Source organism: Bombina bombina, chromosome 4, assembly GCF_027579735.1.
Source record: "Bombina bombina isolate aBomBom1 chromosome 4, aBomBom1.pri, whole genome shotgun sequence".
NCBI classification, from domain to species: domain Eukaryota; kingdom Metazoa; phylum Chordata; class Amphibia; order Anura; family Bombinatoridae; genus Bombina; species Bombina bombina.
The window spans coordinates 777,289,868-777,306,200 of record NC_069502.1 but is presented as its reverse complement, the minus strand read 5'-3'; positions in this window follow the sequence as shown (position 1 = coordinate 777,306,200).

The following is a 16,333-nucleotide window of genomic DNA, read 5'->3' as shown; positions in this document are numbered from 1 at the left end:
TTTAGAATAGGGTAGGGCATTTTTTTATTTTGGGGGGGTTTGTTATTATATTAGGGGGCTTAGATTAGGTGTAAATAGCTTAAAATTGTTGTAATATTTTTCAAATGTTTGTAACCTATTTTTTTTATTTTTTGTAACTTAGCTTTTTTTTTGTACTTTAGTTAGTTAGTTTATGTAATTGTATTTAATTGTAGTTATTTGTAGTTAATTTATTTAATTAATTTAATGATAGTGTAGTGTTTAATTGTAACTTAGGTTAGGATTTATTTTACAGGTAATTTTGTATTTCTTTTAGCTAGGTAGTTATTAAATAGTTAATAACTATTTAATAACTATTCTAAAATAAATACAAAGTTACCTGTAAAATAAATATAAATCCTAAGATAGCTACAATGTAATTATTAATTATATTGTAGCTATCTTAGGGTTTATTTTACAGTTAAGTATTTAGTTTAAATATTTAGTTAGGTGTAATTGTAACTTAGGTTAGTTTTTATTTTACAGGTTAATTTCTCTTTATTTTAGCTAGGTAAGCTATTAAATAGTTAATAACTATTTAATAGCTATTTTACCTAGTTAAAATAAATTGAAAGTTACCTGTAAAATAAAAATAAATCCTAACATAGCTACAATATAATTATTATTTATATTGTAGCTATATTAGGGTTTATTTTAAAGGTAAGTATTTAGTTTTAAATAGGATTAATTTCGTTCATAATAGAAATATTATTTAGATTTATTTAATTAATATTTAAGTTAGGGGGTGTTAGGGTTAGTGTTAGACTTAGGTTTAGGGGTTAATAAATTTATTACAGTGGTGGCGGTGTAGTGGGGGGCAGGATAGGGGTTAATAAATGTATTATAGGTGGCGACGGTGTAGGGGGGGCAGATTAGGGGTTAATAAATTTAATATAGGTTGTGGCAGGGTCCGGGAGCAGCGGTTTAGGGGTTAATACATATATTATAGTTGCGGTGGGCTCCGGGAGCGGCGGTTTAGGGGTTAATATGTATAGAGTAGCTTGCGGTGGGCTCCGGGAGCGGCGGTTTAGAGGGTAATAACTATATTTAGTTCAGTGATGTGCAGTCACTAGAGGCAGGTGAGGCAGTGCTTCACCTCTCATATGGGCAAAAATAAATATTTTTTATTGGCTTTAAAAAAATAAAAAAATTGCTATTTTTTTTCCCCAGCTACATGTTGTGCAATGAAGAGGCCCACCATTACACAACATGCTGCGCCATCTACTGGATGAAAGTGGTTAAGATCATTGCATGGCCCATTATCTGCTTATTTGAGGCAGTCCCATTTGGGCTGACCCAATCCAGTGAGAGGCATTAGTAAGTGGAATTTAGGGTTGGGGCTGAATGTTAAATCATATAAAACAAAACAAAAACAGAAAAAAAACAACTTTCATTTAGTTTATTGCTGTCCTGTGAAGCTGACAGCTTTGCTAAAGTGAAAAAGAGAGTTCTGTTCTTCCCCTCTAAGTGCAGTGGAATGTTCCACTGTCACTTCCTGAATGCTTACAGAGCAGGAAAGGGAGAGAGGCAGAGAGAGCAGTGTTTCAACCACATTTTATTGTAGTAAGTGCTGCAGCCGTAGATTTTACTGAGATGGATTCTGTTAGTGAAAATGATAATTTAATGAATGTGGTTTAGTGTTTTTGTTGAATTGTGTTCAGATACAGCTCATTAACAGGGGGGACAGTAAGTGAGCATAACCCAATACTTACAGGAAGTCAAAGGGTCAATTCAAATTTAAATCCATAATTTAAAACCCAGAGTTTGAAGTTAAGTGTTCAGTTTCCACATTATTTAAATTAAAGTTTTTGACATTGAATATTGCTAAGCCTCCCTTTTTCATGGTTATTTGATTTAATTAGGTACAAGCTCCATATATGTTATGTCTGTTCAGTCAGAGGATGCAGTATCTATTTTTATTTTTCTCTGTGTCTCCATTTATTTAAAGACTGCTGTTAACTTGTAATTCACAAATCAATTGAAAGCTGTTGAATTGTGTTTTTAATATGTGCTGCTTTTATACAAGTTTATATTAATAAAAGGAGATAATGAGTCATTTAAAAAATATATGTAATTATTGCAGTTAAATGTTTTTAGAAATAATGCCACTGTAAAGTAACTGGTTAAACACATAGTCAAAGGGAGACATTTAAAATTAAACTTTCATGATTGAGGTAGAGCATGCTATTTTAATAGACTTTTCTAGTTATTTATATCTTGAGAATTAGTTTTTGAAAGGAACATGAAAGTCATAATTACATTTCCATCATTCAGATAGAAATTGCACAAAAAAAAACTTTCTATTTTACTTTTATTATTATGTACTTCATTCTTTTGGTATCCTTTGGTGTCCTTTGTTGAAGAACATACCTAAGTGGGATGTGCACGTGCATATGAACACCATATTGCAGCAGCTGTGTTGGCAGTATTGATAACTTTGTGTAAAACTTGTATGGTAAATTATTTCTATTTTTACAATACAGTAGTGAGTAGAGAAGAGATTGTGTATCATTCTAATTGCTTAGTAACTGGCACTGTGCCACAGAATTGTGTGAGTGTGTATGTGAGCAGAGTGTGTGGGTGTCAGTGAGCAGAGTATGTGTGCTTTATTCTCTAGGTAATCAATACATTTCCGATGAGCTGGTGCTTTAGTGCATTGTTTCTCAACAATGGTCCTCAAGTACCCCCAACAGGCCAGGTTTTCATTATAGCCAAATCAGTGCACAGGTGAAGTAATCAGCTGATCAGTAACTCAGTGGTTACTAACTTTCTCTCACCCATCACCTGATTATGTCACCTGTGCACTGGTTCAGCTATCATTTAAACCTGCCCTGTTGGGGGTACTTGTGGCCCTCTGTACATGTGTTTCTCCGGCGTATCATATCTAGTGCCTCACCAGCCTCTGACCTCACTGCACATCACTGATTTAGTTGCGGCGGTGTAGGGGGGGACAGATTAGGGGTGTTTAGACTCGGGGTACATGTTAGGGTGTTAGGTGTAGACAGCTCCCATAGGAATCAATGGGATGTCTGGCAGCAGCGAACTTGTACTTTCGCTATGGTCAGACTTCCATTGATTCCTATGGAATCCGCCACCTCCAGGGTGGCGGATTGAAAACCAGGTACGCTGGGCCGGAAAAGTGCCAAGCGTACCTGCTAGTTTTTTAATAACTAGCAAAAGTAGTCAGATTGTGCCGCACTTGTGTGCGGAACATCTGGAGTGACGTAAGAATCAATCTGTGTCGGACTGAGTCCGGCGGATCGAAGTTTACGTCACAAAATTCTACTTTTGCCGGTCTGTAGCCTTTGATAACGAATGCGAATCAGCCTCGCCACAAATACGCTGCGGAATTCCAGCGTATTTGAGGTTGACGGCTTGATAACTAGGCCCCAGTGTCTAGAGTGAGGGGTGTTTGGTTAGATGTGTGGTGTAAAGGGATCAGAAGAAATGGATCGGCTTTCAAAATGTTCTGAATATAAGTAGTCCCGGTTCCTTTTCTTATTTGTCCGCTCCAGTGGCTCCGATAGATGGATTGCTTGATTTCTTCTACCGCTCCTACGGTTTCAGAGGATTGTGGCTGACGGCTGAGATTGTGCACTCAACTTCTTTGGTCGACCATGGCGAGGCATGTAAAGAGTGAAACCGCTGTATGGTCTTGCCCACCATGCTGCAGCTCAGTTTCAGGGTCATGGCAAACTTCTTATAGCTTCAAATTGCAAACTCTCTTATTTATTGGGACTTTGCACAATGAGCTACATACATCTGTTTCTATCCAAGCAGAACTCTCCATCCAGGAGCAGGGCTTACGGCTATCAGCATTTATTTCCCCATCAGCCGAACTGTGATTCTACAAGATCTCGATAACCTTCTTATTACGGCTAAATAATTTTTACGCAAACAGTGTCTGTACACAATATACTGGAGCCGACAACAGCTGTCTGTCAGCTTATCATACCAGACACGTGACCTTCAGACGCAACACGGAGCCTGGAAGGCAAGACCTTCATTGGGCGCATCCACTACAGGGAAACACTTACGGCCAGAGCTGTCAGCCAACAGGGAAACACTGCACCGCAGGTGCTGCGGTAGAAGAAATCAAGTAATCCATCTATCAGAGCCACCAGAGCGGATGAATAAGAAAAGGAACCGGGACTACCTATCTTCAGAACATTTTGAGAGCCGATCCAATTCTTCTGATCCCGTTTCACCACACATCTAATCAAACACCCCTCACTCTAGACGTAGAGTGAGTGGCTTAAAGGTACATTCCATGAGGAATTAGGTTTGCAAACTTCCATTTTTTGGTACCATATTTGTATGGGTCTATATATTGTTATTAATAATTAACTTCTAACTCATTGGACGTCCAGAGTACTCCCTCATCCACACGTTACTCTGAATATATTATTGTAACCATTATACATATAATCCTCATATTCTACACGAGAGATTTCATCTTCCACCTCTGAAGATTGAATCTTCCACAATTCTCAGTGTGGTCAAATCACATAATTAGTCACCTGAGCTATAAAGCACATTTTACCACTTGTTTTTATATTATTGTGTCATGACAATACTTTGTATATATCATTATTGTGTATATCGCATTTGCTCTATTTTTCATGTATTAAAGTGTATACTATTGTAATTTGCTTTCTACGAGCTCATCTTTAGTCACACTTACCTGATACTTTCAGTAGACTGTTTTCCATTGTGAGTGTATATACACTAGCTAGACACAGAAACTGTAACACTATATTTTCATCATCCCTAGCTGCTTAGCGCCAGTACTACACATTCTTTTGCTCTTTCACCGAGGTGATATTGTCCGATTGGAATCTGATAAACTGGACTAAAGGTAGTTGAGGCCAGGCTAATAAGGCATTGTAAATTGCTGCCAACTCTAAAATGTCTATGGGAAGAGAAGACTCCTCTTGAGTCCAAAGACCCTGAGCCTTTAGAGAACCCCAAACAGCTCCCCACCTGGCGTCCATGGTCACAATCACCCAGGATGGTTTTAGGAAGCATGTACCCAGAGACAGATGGTTCTGCGTTATCCACCAAGATAGAGAGTCTCTTGACAGGGGATCCAGAGTTATCCTCTGAGATAGGTCTAAGTGGTCGCCGTTCCATTGTCTGAGCATGCATAACTGTAGTGGTCTTAGATGAAACCGAGCAAATGGAACAATGTCCATGGAAGCAACCATCAGACCAATTACTTCCATACACAGAGCAATTGATGGATGGATAGAGGACTGAAGTGAAAGGCAAGAAGTCAGAATTTTGTATTTTCTGATCTCCATGAGAAAAATCTTTATGGACAAAGAATCTATAACTGATCCTAAGAAACACACCCTGGTGTCTATGATATTTTGCCAACTGTAAAGATGGCACTTGAACCAGAATGTCATCCAGATAAGGTGCCACCGCTATTCCTTGAGATCTGATCACCACCAAAAGGGCCCCTAGGACCTTAGTAAAGATTTAAAGGGAGCAGTGGCCAGGCTAAAAGGAAGAGTCACAAACTGGAAAGGTTTGCCCAGAAAGGCAAAGGAATTGGTGATGTTCCCTGTGAATGGGAACATGCAGTTACACATAATTCAGATATATGGTATTCATGAACTGACCTTCCTGTACCAAGGGTAGAATAGAACCTATAGTCTTCATTTTGAAGGACAGAACCTTAAGAAATCTGTTGACACTTAAGGTCCAAAAAGGGTCGGAAAGTTCCCTCTTACTTGGGAACTACAAACAGGATTGAATAGAATCCCTGACCCTGTTCCGCTATGGGAACTGGAAAAATCGAAAAAATCTTTTTTTAAGAAAAATCAAAACTTAGAACCATACAAGAAGCGACGGACATGAGAATAGAAATCTCCTCAACAAGGGACAGGCTGATATAATATCTTATCCTTAAGGACGTCCCAAGAAAAAGATATATATATATATATATATATATATATATACATACACAGTGTGTATCTAACAAAAAAGTGAGCACACCCCTCACATTTTTGTAAATATTTTATTATATCTCTTCATTTGACAACACTGAAGAAATTACACTTTGCTACAATGTAAAATAGTGAGTGTACAGCCTGCATAAGAGTGTAAATTTGCTGTCTACTGTAAATAACACAACATACAGCCATTAATGTGTAAATCGTTGAAAACAAAAGTGAGTAACACCCCTAAGTGGAAATGTCCAAATTGGGCCCAATTAGCCATTTTCTCTCCCTGGTGTCATGTGACTCAGTGTTACAAGGTCTCGGGTGTGAATGGGGAGCAGGTGTGTTAAATTTGGTGTTATCGCTCTCACACTCTCTTATACTGGTCACTGGAAGTTCAACATGGCACCTCATGGCAAAGAACTCTGAGGATCTGAAAAAAAAATTGTTGCTCTACATAAAGATGGCCTAGGCTATAAGAAGTTTGCCATGACCCTGAAACTGAGCTGCAGCATGGTGGGCAAGACTATACAGCGGTTTCACAGGACAGGTTCCACTCTTTACAGGCCTCGCCATGGTCGACCAAAGAAGTTAAGTGCACAATCTCAGCGTCATATCCAGATGCTGTCTTTGGGAAATAGACGTATGAGTGCTGCCAACATTGCCGCAGAGGTTGAAGTGTTGGTGGATCAGCCTGTCAGTGCTCAGACCATATGCCGCACACTGCATCAAATTGGTCTGCATGGCTGTCATCCCAGAAGGAAGCCTATTCGAAATATGATGCACAAGAAAGCCCGCAAACAGTTTGCTGAAGACAAGCAGACTGAGGACATGGATTACTGGGACCTTGTTCTGTGGTCTGATGAGACCAATATAAACTTATTTGGTTTAGATGGTGTCAAGCGTGTGGCGGCAAACCGGTGAGAAAAGAAAATTTATGCTTACCTGATAAATTTGTTTCTTTTTAGACACGATGAATCCACGGATCATCATCTTTACTTGTAGGATTACACCTCCTGGTCAGCAGCAGGAGGCAAAGAGCACCACAGCAGAGCTGCTTTATATAGCTCCTCCCTTCCCTCCCACTGCAGTCATTCGAACGAAGTTAGGAAGAGAAAGAAAAAGCCAAGGTGCAGAGGTGTCTGAAGTTTACAAAAATTAATAACCTGTCTCAAGAGAACAGGGCGGGCCGTGGACTCATTGTGTCTAAAAAGAAACAAATTTATCAGGTAAGCATAAATTTTCTTTTCTTTTTAAAGACACGATGAGTTCACGGATCATCATCCTTACTTGTGGGATACAATACCAAAGCTAGAGTACACGGATGATAAGGGAGGGACAAGACAGGGAACCTAAATGGAAGGCACCACTGCTTGGAGAACCTTGGAGGCAAAAGTATCAAATCTGTAAAATTCAGAAAAAGTGTGAAGAGAGGACCAAGTTGCAGCCTTGCAAATCTGTTCTACAGAAGCTTCATTTTTGAATGCCCATTGAGAAAGCTACAGCCCTAGTGGAATGAACCGTAACTCTCCCGGGAGACTGCTGTCCAGCAGTCTCATATGCAAAACATATGATGCTCTTCAGCCAAAAAGAAAGAGAAGTAGCTGTGGCTTTCTGTCCCTTACGTTTACCCGAAAAAAACACAAACAAGCCATTCCGTCTGAATAGGATTAGGACACAAGGAAGGAACAACAATCTCCTGATTAATGTTCCAGTCAGAAACTACTTTAGGAAGAAATCCTAATTTTGTACGAAAGACTACCTTATCCGATTGAAAAATAAGGTAAGGAGACTCATACTGCAATTCAGAGAGCAGATGAAATAAGGCATAGGCTCAAACGAAGCCCCTTGAAGAACATTGAGAACCAACTTTAGACTCCATGGAGGAGTAACTGGTTCAAACTAGTTACTCCTCCATGGAGTCTAAAGTTGGTTCTCAATGTTCTTCAAGGGGCTTCGTTTGAGCCTATGCATTTTATCTGTAGCATAAGGAAGGAGATCATGACACAGATGTTCAGTCTTTTGTCAGGCCTTGGTCAGGATCAGGCCTGTGTTCAAACACAGGCCTGATCCTGACCAAGGCCTGACAAAAGACTGAACATCTGTGTCATGATCTCCTTCCTTATGCTACAGATATATTTACTGTGTACCAGTTTACTGTTCCTTTAATTAACAGAAACATACTACAGCACTATAAAAAGCTTCCTCTCACCTCCCACATTGCTTTGTATTGGACCGTGGTATCTCACCTACAGTCTTCTCTCTTAGCCTCATTGTGATCTCACTTGCCTCAGTAAGCTCTTGCTCTGCAATCACTGATCCGAGTACTCTCTGCTGCCTGTCAGCTGTTTCTTCAGATCGGAACTGCTTGCAGTGACGTCACACGCCATCTCCACGCTGCAGCTCCTCCATTCCTGCGGATCTCTGCTCTCAAGCAGACCTGTTTGCATCCGCTCAACATCTGATTCCAGGTAAACTTGCCTTGCTTCGTCTGCATACGCATGAGTAATCCAACATATATATATATATATATATATATATATATATATATATATATATATATATATATATATATATATATATATATATATAATGCCAACGGACATTCTGTGCCATTCTCTTTGATATAACAAATATGTGTCTATACCATCAACGGACATTCCATGCCAATTGTCTTTGATATATCAACCATTTATTATTGCATAGGTTCCACTCAGATTATTGTCACAACCTTCCATTTATGTTATCTAACTTGTAATAGTACTTGAAGTGTTAACAACTCACTCTGGTATTTATGCTGTCTTTATTTTTGCTGCATAAGTTGCGTAACAAATCCACAGGTAGCAGCCTTAGAATAACAGCAGCATTGTTTACCTCATATAAAATAGCTGTGATTCTATGTGGGTTTTCACATTGCATAGAATGTGATTTATGTAACTACCCAATATTATCCCTGCTACACCACTCACATTAATCTCAGCAGTTGTGGTCCACACTGATCACTCACTCTATTTCAGATTGTAAGAAACATCACAAAATACCAAGCCTGAATAAAACATGGACCCAGCTGAGATGTCAAATCAAATCCAAGCTCTCACACAAAGAGTGGATTTGCTAACAGATGGGCTTAATTCCCTAAAGCAAGAAAATGGAGCTTTAAAAGCCTACATTAAAGATTATGTGGAAACTAAATCATGTTTCCAAGAACCCCAAGTTAGTTTACCTGATGTTTTCACAGGTGACAGGAAATCATTTAGAGACTTTAAAAATTCCTGTTTATTGCTCTTTACCCTAAAACCTTACACATACCCAACAGATAGAGTCAAATTGATGACTACTATTTCTTATTTGAGAGCAGAACCCAGAAGTTGGGCAAATACATTTTTAGAAAGTAATGATGAAACCTTGAATTCTCTGGAGTCCTTCTTCTCTGCTTTGGGCCAATTGTATGATGACCCATATAAGCAATTGACGGCAGAAACTGCCATGAGGTCCCTAAAGCAGAGGAGAAGGGATGTAGAGGATTACATTGCTGACTTTAAGAGGTGGGCGAAAGATACACAGTGGAACAACCTGTTGTTAAGAAACCAGTACCGCTTGGGTCTTTCTGACGCCATAAAGAATGAGCTTTCACGCACAGAGTTACCTGAGACTTTAGAAGAACTAATAAACCTCAGCATTAGTATTGATAGACGCCTCCGAGAGAGACAACACGAGAGGGGTTCCCATGACAGCAGTACTAAAAGATCTACAAACATAAGTCCTAGTTATGCTCCAACAAAGAATACCAGTGAGCCTATGGACATTGGGTTCCTTAAAGGGCCGTTATCTAATCAGGAGAAACTCAGAAGACGCTCACATAACTTATGTATGTACTGTGCCTCTGATGAACACCTCGTAAATGTATGTCCAATCCAGTGATGTGCGGTGACGTCAGAGGCTGGTGAGGCAGTGGCTAGGAATCTGATATGCCTTCATTCTTTAGATATCCTTTGTTGAAGAAATAGCAATGCACATGGGTGAGCCAATCGCATAAGGTATCTATATGCAGCCACCAATCAGTAGCTGCTGAGCATATTTAGATATGATTTTCAACAAAGGATATCTGATTTTCTTCATTCTTTTGATATCCTTTGTTGAAAATCATATCTAAATATGCTCAGTAGCTACTTTGTTGAAAATCATATCTAAATATGCTCAGTAGCTACTGAGCATATTTAGATATGATTTTCAACAAAGGATATCAAAAGAATGAAGAAAATCAGATATTAGTTGTATATTGGAAAGTTATTTAAAATTGCATGCTCTTTCTAAATCATGAAAGAAAAAACTGTACGTTTTAACCAAAGGAGTGCTATTGGTCCTCAAAATTAAGTTACTGTTACCCTTGTAAAACCAATCTTACCCACTAATAATATAGTGGATTGGTGTGGTGCTATGTAGTGAATATTAATTGTGAACAAGACTTTGAGAGAAGGTTAACAGAACCTAATCTTCAAAGGAAGGACTACATTAACAGCACTCATGGGATTAAGTAAAAAATGAGTAGGTCTCAAAATTGCAAATATACCTTGAATATGTGTGGGAACAAGGTGACCTTATTAACACTATATGAAAGGGGGGGGGGAAATAAATTAAAACATAACTTTTAATATGCAGATGAAGATTAAAACTGGAATCACTTTATTAAAAACACACTTAGGATTTCTCATTAGGTATGTAGTACTGTTGCATAGTAAAAGGTAATAGTGTGCTTAAGGTGCTTGGTTAAATCACATAAAACTGACGTATTGCCATTTGGGTATAGCAATTTAATGTAAATAACCTGTATAAATAACCTGAGAATGTCTAAATAGCAGAAATGTCAATGTCAATTCTGCTATTTAGACATTCTCAGGTTATTTACATTAAACTGCTATACCCAAATGGCAATACGTCAGTTTTATGTGATTTAACCAATCACCTAAAGCACACTATTTTAAATCCATATATTGAGGTATTGTGACACATGATGGTATGCCAAGCTTTGTTATTGAGCTTTTATTAGTGACAACTCACGTAACATGCACCACACCAATAGGAATCAGCGGTCAAATCATAAAGGATATCCCAGCCCTACTGCAATAAAATGATGCTACCAGCAATAAAATGATGCCCCCAGCACCCTGCAATAAAATGATGCTACCAGCAATAAAATGATGCCCCAGCATCCTGCAATAAAATGATGCTCCCAGCAATAAACTGATGCCCCCAGCACACCTGCAATAAAATTATGCTCCCAGCCCCCTCTGTAATAAATTATGCCCCAGCAATAAAATGATGCTCCCAGCCCCTGCAATAAAATTATGCCCCCTGCAAGAAATGATTTACCCAGCACCCCTGCAATAAAATGATGCTTCCAGCCCCCCTGCAATAAAATGATGCCCCCAGCCCCCCTGCAATAAAATGATGCCCCCAGCACCCTGTAATAAAATTATGCTCCCAGCAATAAAATGATGCCCCAGCACCCTGCAATAAAATGATGCCCCCAGCACCCTGCAATAAAATGATGCTCCCAGCAATAAAATGATGCCCCCGCCACCCTACAATAAAATGATGTCCTGAGCCCCCCTGCAATAAAATTATGCCCATAGCAATAAAATTAAGCCCCCAGGCCAGCTCCCCTGCAATAAAATGATGCCCCCAGCAATAAAATTATTTCCTCAGCCCCACCTGCAATAAAATGATGCCCCCCAGCCCTCCTGCAATAAAAGTATGCCCCCAGCCAGGCCAGCCCACCTGCAATAAAATGATGCCCCCAGCCAGCCCCCCCTGCAATAAAAGGATGCCCCCAGCCAGCCCCCCCTGCAATAAAATTATGCCCCCAGCCAGCCCCCCTGCAATAAAATTATGCCCCCAGCCAGCCCCCCCCCTGCAATAAAATTATGCCCCTCAAATCTACAGGTATTTCCGTATTTCACATATCTAATGCTCACTGCATTTCTGCCCCATAGCTGGAGGAGAAGTGCTTATTAATCTAAGGCTATTACAGTAAAGGTAGGAATACAATAGGAAATGCAGCATTTGTACGTCCTGTCACTTAGTGCTGCTGCTGACTACCTGTCTGTCCATCATTTCTGCAGTTTCTGCAGCAACCGATCACATTGTACCCAAGTGACAATATCTGGCCTCCACACAGTGACACAGTGCAGCACTGCCCTAGCCAGTCCCCCCCTGCAGCCCCCCGCAACAAAATTATGCCCCCAGCCAGAGCCAGCCCCCCCTGCACCAGACAGTCAGACACAGTGACAACATTGACTCACCACTCTCGTTGTCAACTCGGAATCTGGCTGCGCTCCACTGCGCCGATGGATCATGCGGCTGGCTGCCTGTGACTCCCGCCACTCTGCTGCACCTTACCAGACAGTCTGATCTCCGAGTCCGCCCCTCCTCCCCTCTCACTCCTCCTGGTGCGCACAAAATTTAAAATAAAAAATGGCGGCAAAACAGAAAAAAAAATGTAATCTAAAATTTTTTTTAAAAAATTACAAAAAAATAAATAAATTATTTTTTAAGCCTGTGCGGGCCCCCCCGCCTTGCCCAAAGGCCGGCCCTGCACTCACACAGCCACTGACTCTGACTGAGAGCACGCCACTCACTGACTGACTGCAGCTGAGCACTTGTCTTCAATCATGATCCTCTCTGCTGCTCTGACGGACACGCATGAACACCTGACCTGCTCATTGCGGCTGCGCAACTATTTCCCACCCGGCAACTCAGCCCAGAGACTCAGACATAGTGATGTCTGATTGGCTGAGGGCCGGGCAGGCAGGGCTCAGGGCTCCCGAGGGTAGCCTCCGGTGGGAGCAGTTATGGGCTGCATTAGAGACTGCTGCATTAGTTATTATTCCCCACTGGGTGGCAGTCTCTAAAGCAGCCCATAACATAACAGACTATTACATTCATATTGCGCAATGGAAGGACAGCTGGCCTCTTACCTTCTTGCGCAATATGGATGTAGTAAAGTTAATATTACGGAAACAATAAAATTGCAATAAGAAGCATAATTTGGTGGAGGGGTGGGGGGGTAGGGGGGGTCACCTTTTCATATGTTAAAAAAAATTAAGAAAAAAAATAGATGTAATTCCCACATTGGCCAGGGGAGGCACTGCCTCACCTGCCTCTAATGAATGCACGTCACTGGTCCAATCCTTCAAAGACAAAAACAGGGTAAGAATTTTCACATATATCATTCCCTTAATGCAGATAGTAATTCCTCCAATTACTGTAAACTGTCCCTCTCGTTACAGTGGGAACAACTTCGAGCCAACGTCACAGGGATTCTTGATTCTGGTGCTCCTGCCTCATATATAGATGTGTGTTTCACTAGTATGAATAAAATTCCACTCATAAAAAAATTGTGTCCTGTACCTTTAAGGGGAATAGATGGGGAGGTTTTATCAACAGGGCCCGTATTATTTGAGACTATACCACTACTAGTTACAACTCAAGACCACCATAGAGAATACATCTCTTTTGATGTGATCACATCCCCAGCTTTTCCTATAATACTAGGCTTACAGTGGTTACATATACATGATCCTCACATCTCCTGGTCTACTCTCACATTACGATTCACATCCAAATACTGCTCCACCACTTGTTTTCCTACTCTACTTCTACAACCCATTCCTGACACTCAGGACTACAACATCCCACAAGACTACTCAGATTTCTCGGATGTCTTTAATAAAAAAGAATCCGAGAATCTACCGCCACATCGTGCTTATGACTGCCCAATTGACATCTTACCTGGAGCAGTCATACCTTGTGGCCATGTATTTCCCATTTCAACAAACAAATAAGGTGCACAGGCAGCCGGTGGTGAATTCAAATTCTTTTTCTTTTATTGCAATTAAAGAAATCTTTGTCCCAACAGGGGTATAGGATTCTCAAGCTGTGCAGTAGTTGGAGATAGCTTCATGTCAAACCCTGAGTTGCAACATCTGAAATCATATCTAGATGATAACCTCAGGAAAAGGGTCATACACCCATCAACCTCACCTGCAGCTGCGGGGATGTTTTTTGTAAAAAACAAAGATGGAACATTAAGGCCAATAGTAGACTATAGGCAGTTAAATAAGGTTACCATAAAAACTCGTTACCCCCCTCCCTCTCATCCCTCAGTTAATAGAGAGATTAGAAGGTTCCACCATTTTTACGATATATTTACTGTGTACCAGTTTACTGTTCCTTTAATTAACAGACACATACTACAGCACTATAAAAAGCCTCCTCTCACCTCCCACATTGCTTGGTATTGGACCGTGGTATTTCACCTACAGTCTTCTCTCTTAGCCTCATTGTGATCTCACTTGCCTCAGTAAGCTCTTGCTCTGCAATCACTGATCCGAGTACTCTCTGCTGCCTGTCAGCTGTTTCTTCAGATCGGAACTGCTTGCGGTGACGTCACACGCCATCTGCACGCTGCAGCTCCTCCATTCCTGCGGATCTCCGCTCTCAAGCAGACCTGTTTGCATCCGCTCAACATCTGATTCCAGGTAAACTTGCCTTGCTTCGTCTGCATACTCATGAGTAATCCAACATATATATATATATATATATAATGCCAACGGACATTCTGTGCCATTCTCTTTGATATAACAAATATGTGTCTATACCATCAACGGACATTCCCTGCCAATTGTCTTTGATATATCAACCATTTATTATTGCATAAGTTCCACTCAGATTATTGTCACAACCTTCCATTTATGTTATTTAACTTGTAATAGTACTTGAAGTGTTAACAACTCACTCTGGTATTTATGCTGTCTTTATTTTTGCTGCATAAGTTGTGTAACAAATCCACAGGTAGCAGCCTTAGAATAACAGCAGCATTGTTTACCTCATATAAAATAGCTGTGATTCTATGTGGGTTTTCACATTGCATAGAATGTGATTTATGTAACTACCCAATATTATCCCTGCTACACCACACCACACCACACCACTCACATTGATCTCAGCAGCTGTGGTCCACACTGATCACTCACTCTATTTCAGATTGTAAGAAACATCACAATCTGGGACATCCGCCAGACGTTAGAGAAATAAGATAGATAAACCTTTCTCCAAACCTTTCTGGAGAAAAGAAAAAAACCTAGGAATCCTAACTCTACTCCATGATTAGCCCTAGGATTCACACCAATAAATATTTTAATGCCCAATCTTATGGTAAATCCTTCTAGTTACATATTTACGAGCCTGAATTATGGTCTCTATGACCGAATCAGAAAACCCCCGCTTGGATAAAATCAAGCATTCAATCTCCAAACAGTCAGTTTCAGAGAAACTAGATTTGGATGAAGGAAGGGCCCCTGAATCAGAAGGTCCTTCCACAACGGAAATCTCCAAGGTAGAAGAGATGTCATCTCCACCAGATCTGCATACCAAATCCTGCGAGGCCAGGCCGGAGTTATGAGAATCGCCGAGACCCTGTCCTGTTTGATTCGAGCAAGTATTCGAGAAAAAAGAGTATGCTAGATTTAAGGCCCAAGGGGCCGCCAGAGCATCTATCAGTTCTGCCTGGGAGCCCCCTTGAGAATCAGGCTGGAAAACACTTCTGGATGGAGTTTCCACGCCCCCAGATGAAAGGTCTGCCTGCTCAGGAACTCCGCTTCCAAGTTAGTCTACCCCCGAGATGTGGATCGCTGACAGGCAGCAAGAATGGGCCTCCGCCCACTGAAGTATTTTAGATACCTCTGTCATCGCCAAGGAAATTCTAGTTCATCCCTTATGATTGATGAAAACCAATGACGTTATGTTGTCCGGCTGGAAAACTAATAAACTGTACCGATGCTAACTGGGTCCAGGCCAGAAGAGCATTGCTATTGCTCATAGTTCCAGAATGTTTATGGGTAGAACAGACTCTGACTGAGTCCATGTGCCCTGAACCTTTAGAGAGCCCCAGACTGCTCCCCACCCTAGAAGGCTGGCATCTTGTCATGGTCACCCGAAATGGACTGTGAAAGTAGGTTCCCTGGAAGAGATGATCCAGAGACAACCAACATTGTAGAGAGTCCTTTGTCTCTTCTGTTAATTTGAAGAGACAAGTCCGCATAATCTCCATTCCATTGCCGAGCATGTTTAACTGCAGAGGTCTGAGAAGAAAACTGAGCAAACGGAATGATGACCATTGCCACCACCATCAGTCCAAATACCCCCATGCACAGAGCCACTGATGGTCGAGAAGTGAACTTAAGGGCTAGACATGTATCTCAACTCCTTGATTTCCTGACTACAATCAGAAACATCTTCATTGATGCGAATCTATAATGGTTCCCAAAAAAATTACCCATGTATTTTGGGACCAAGAAACTCCTTTT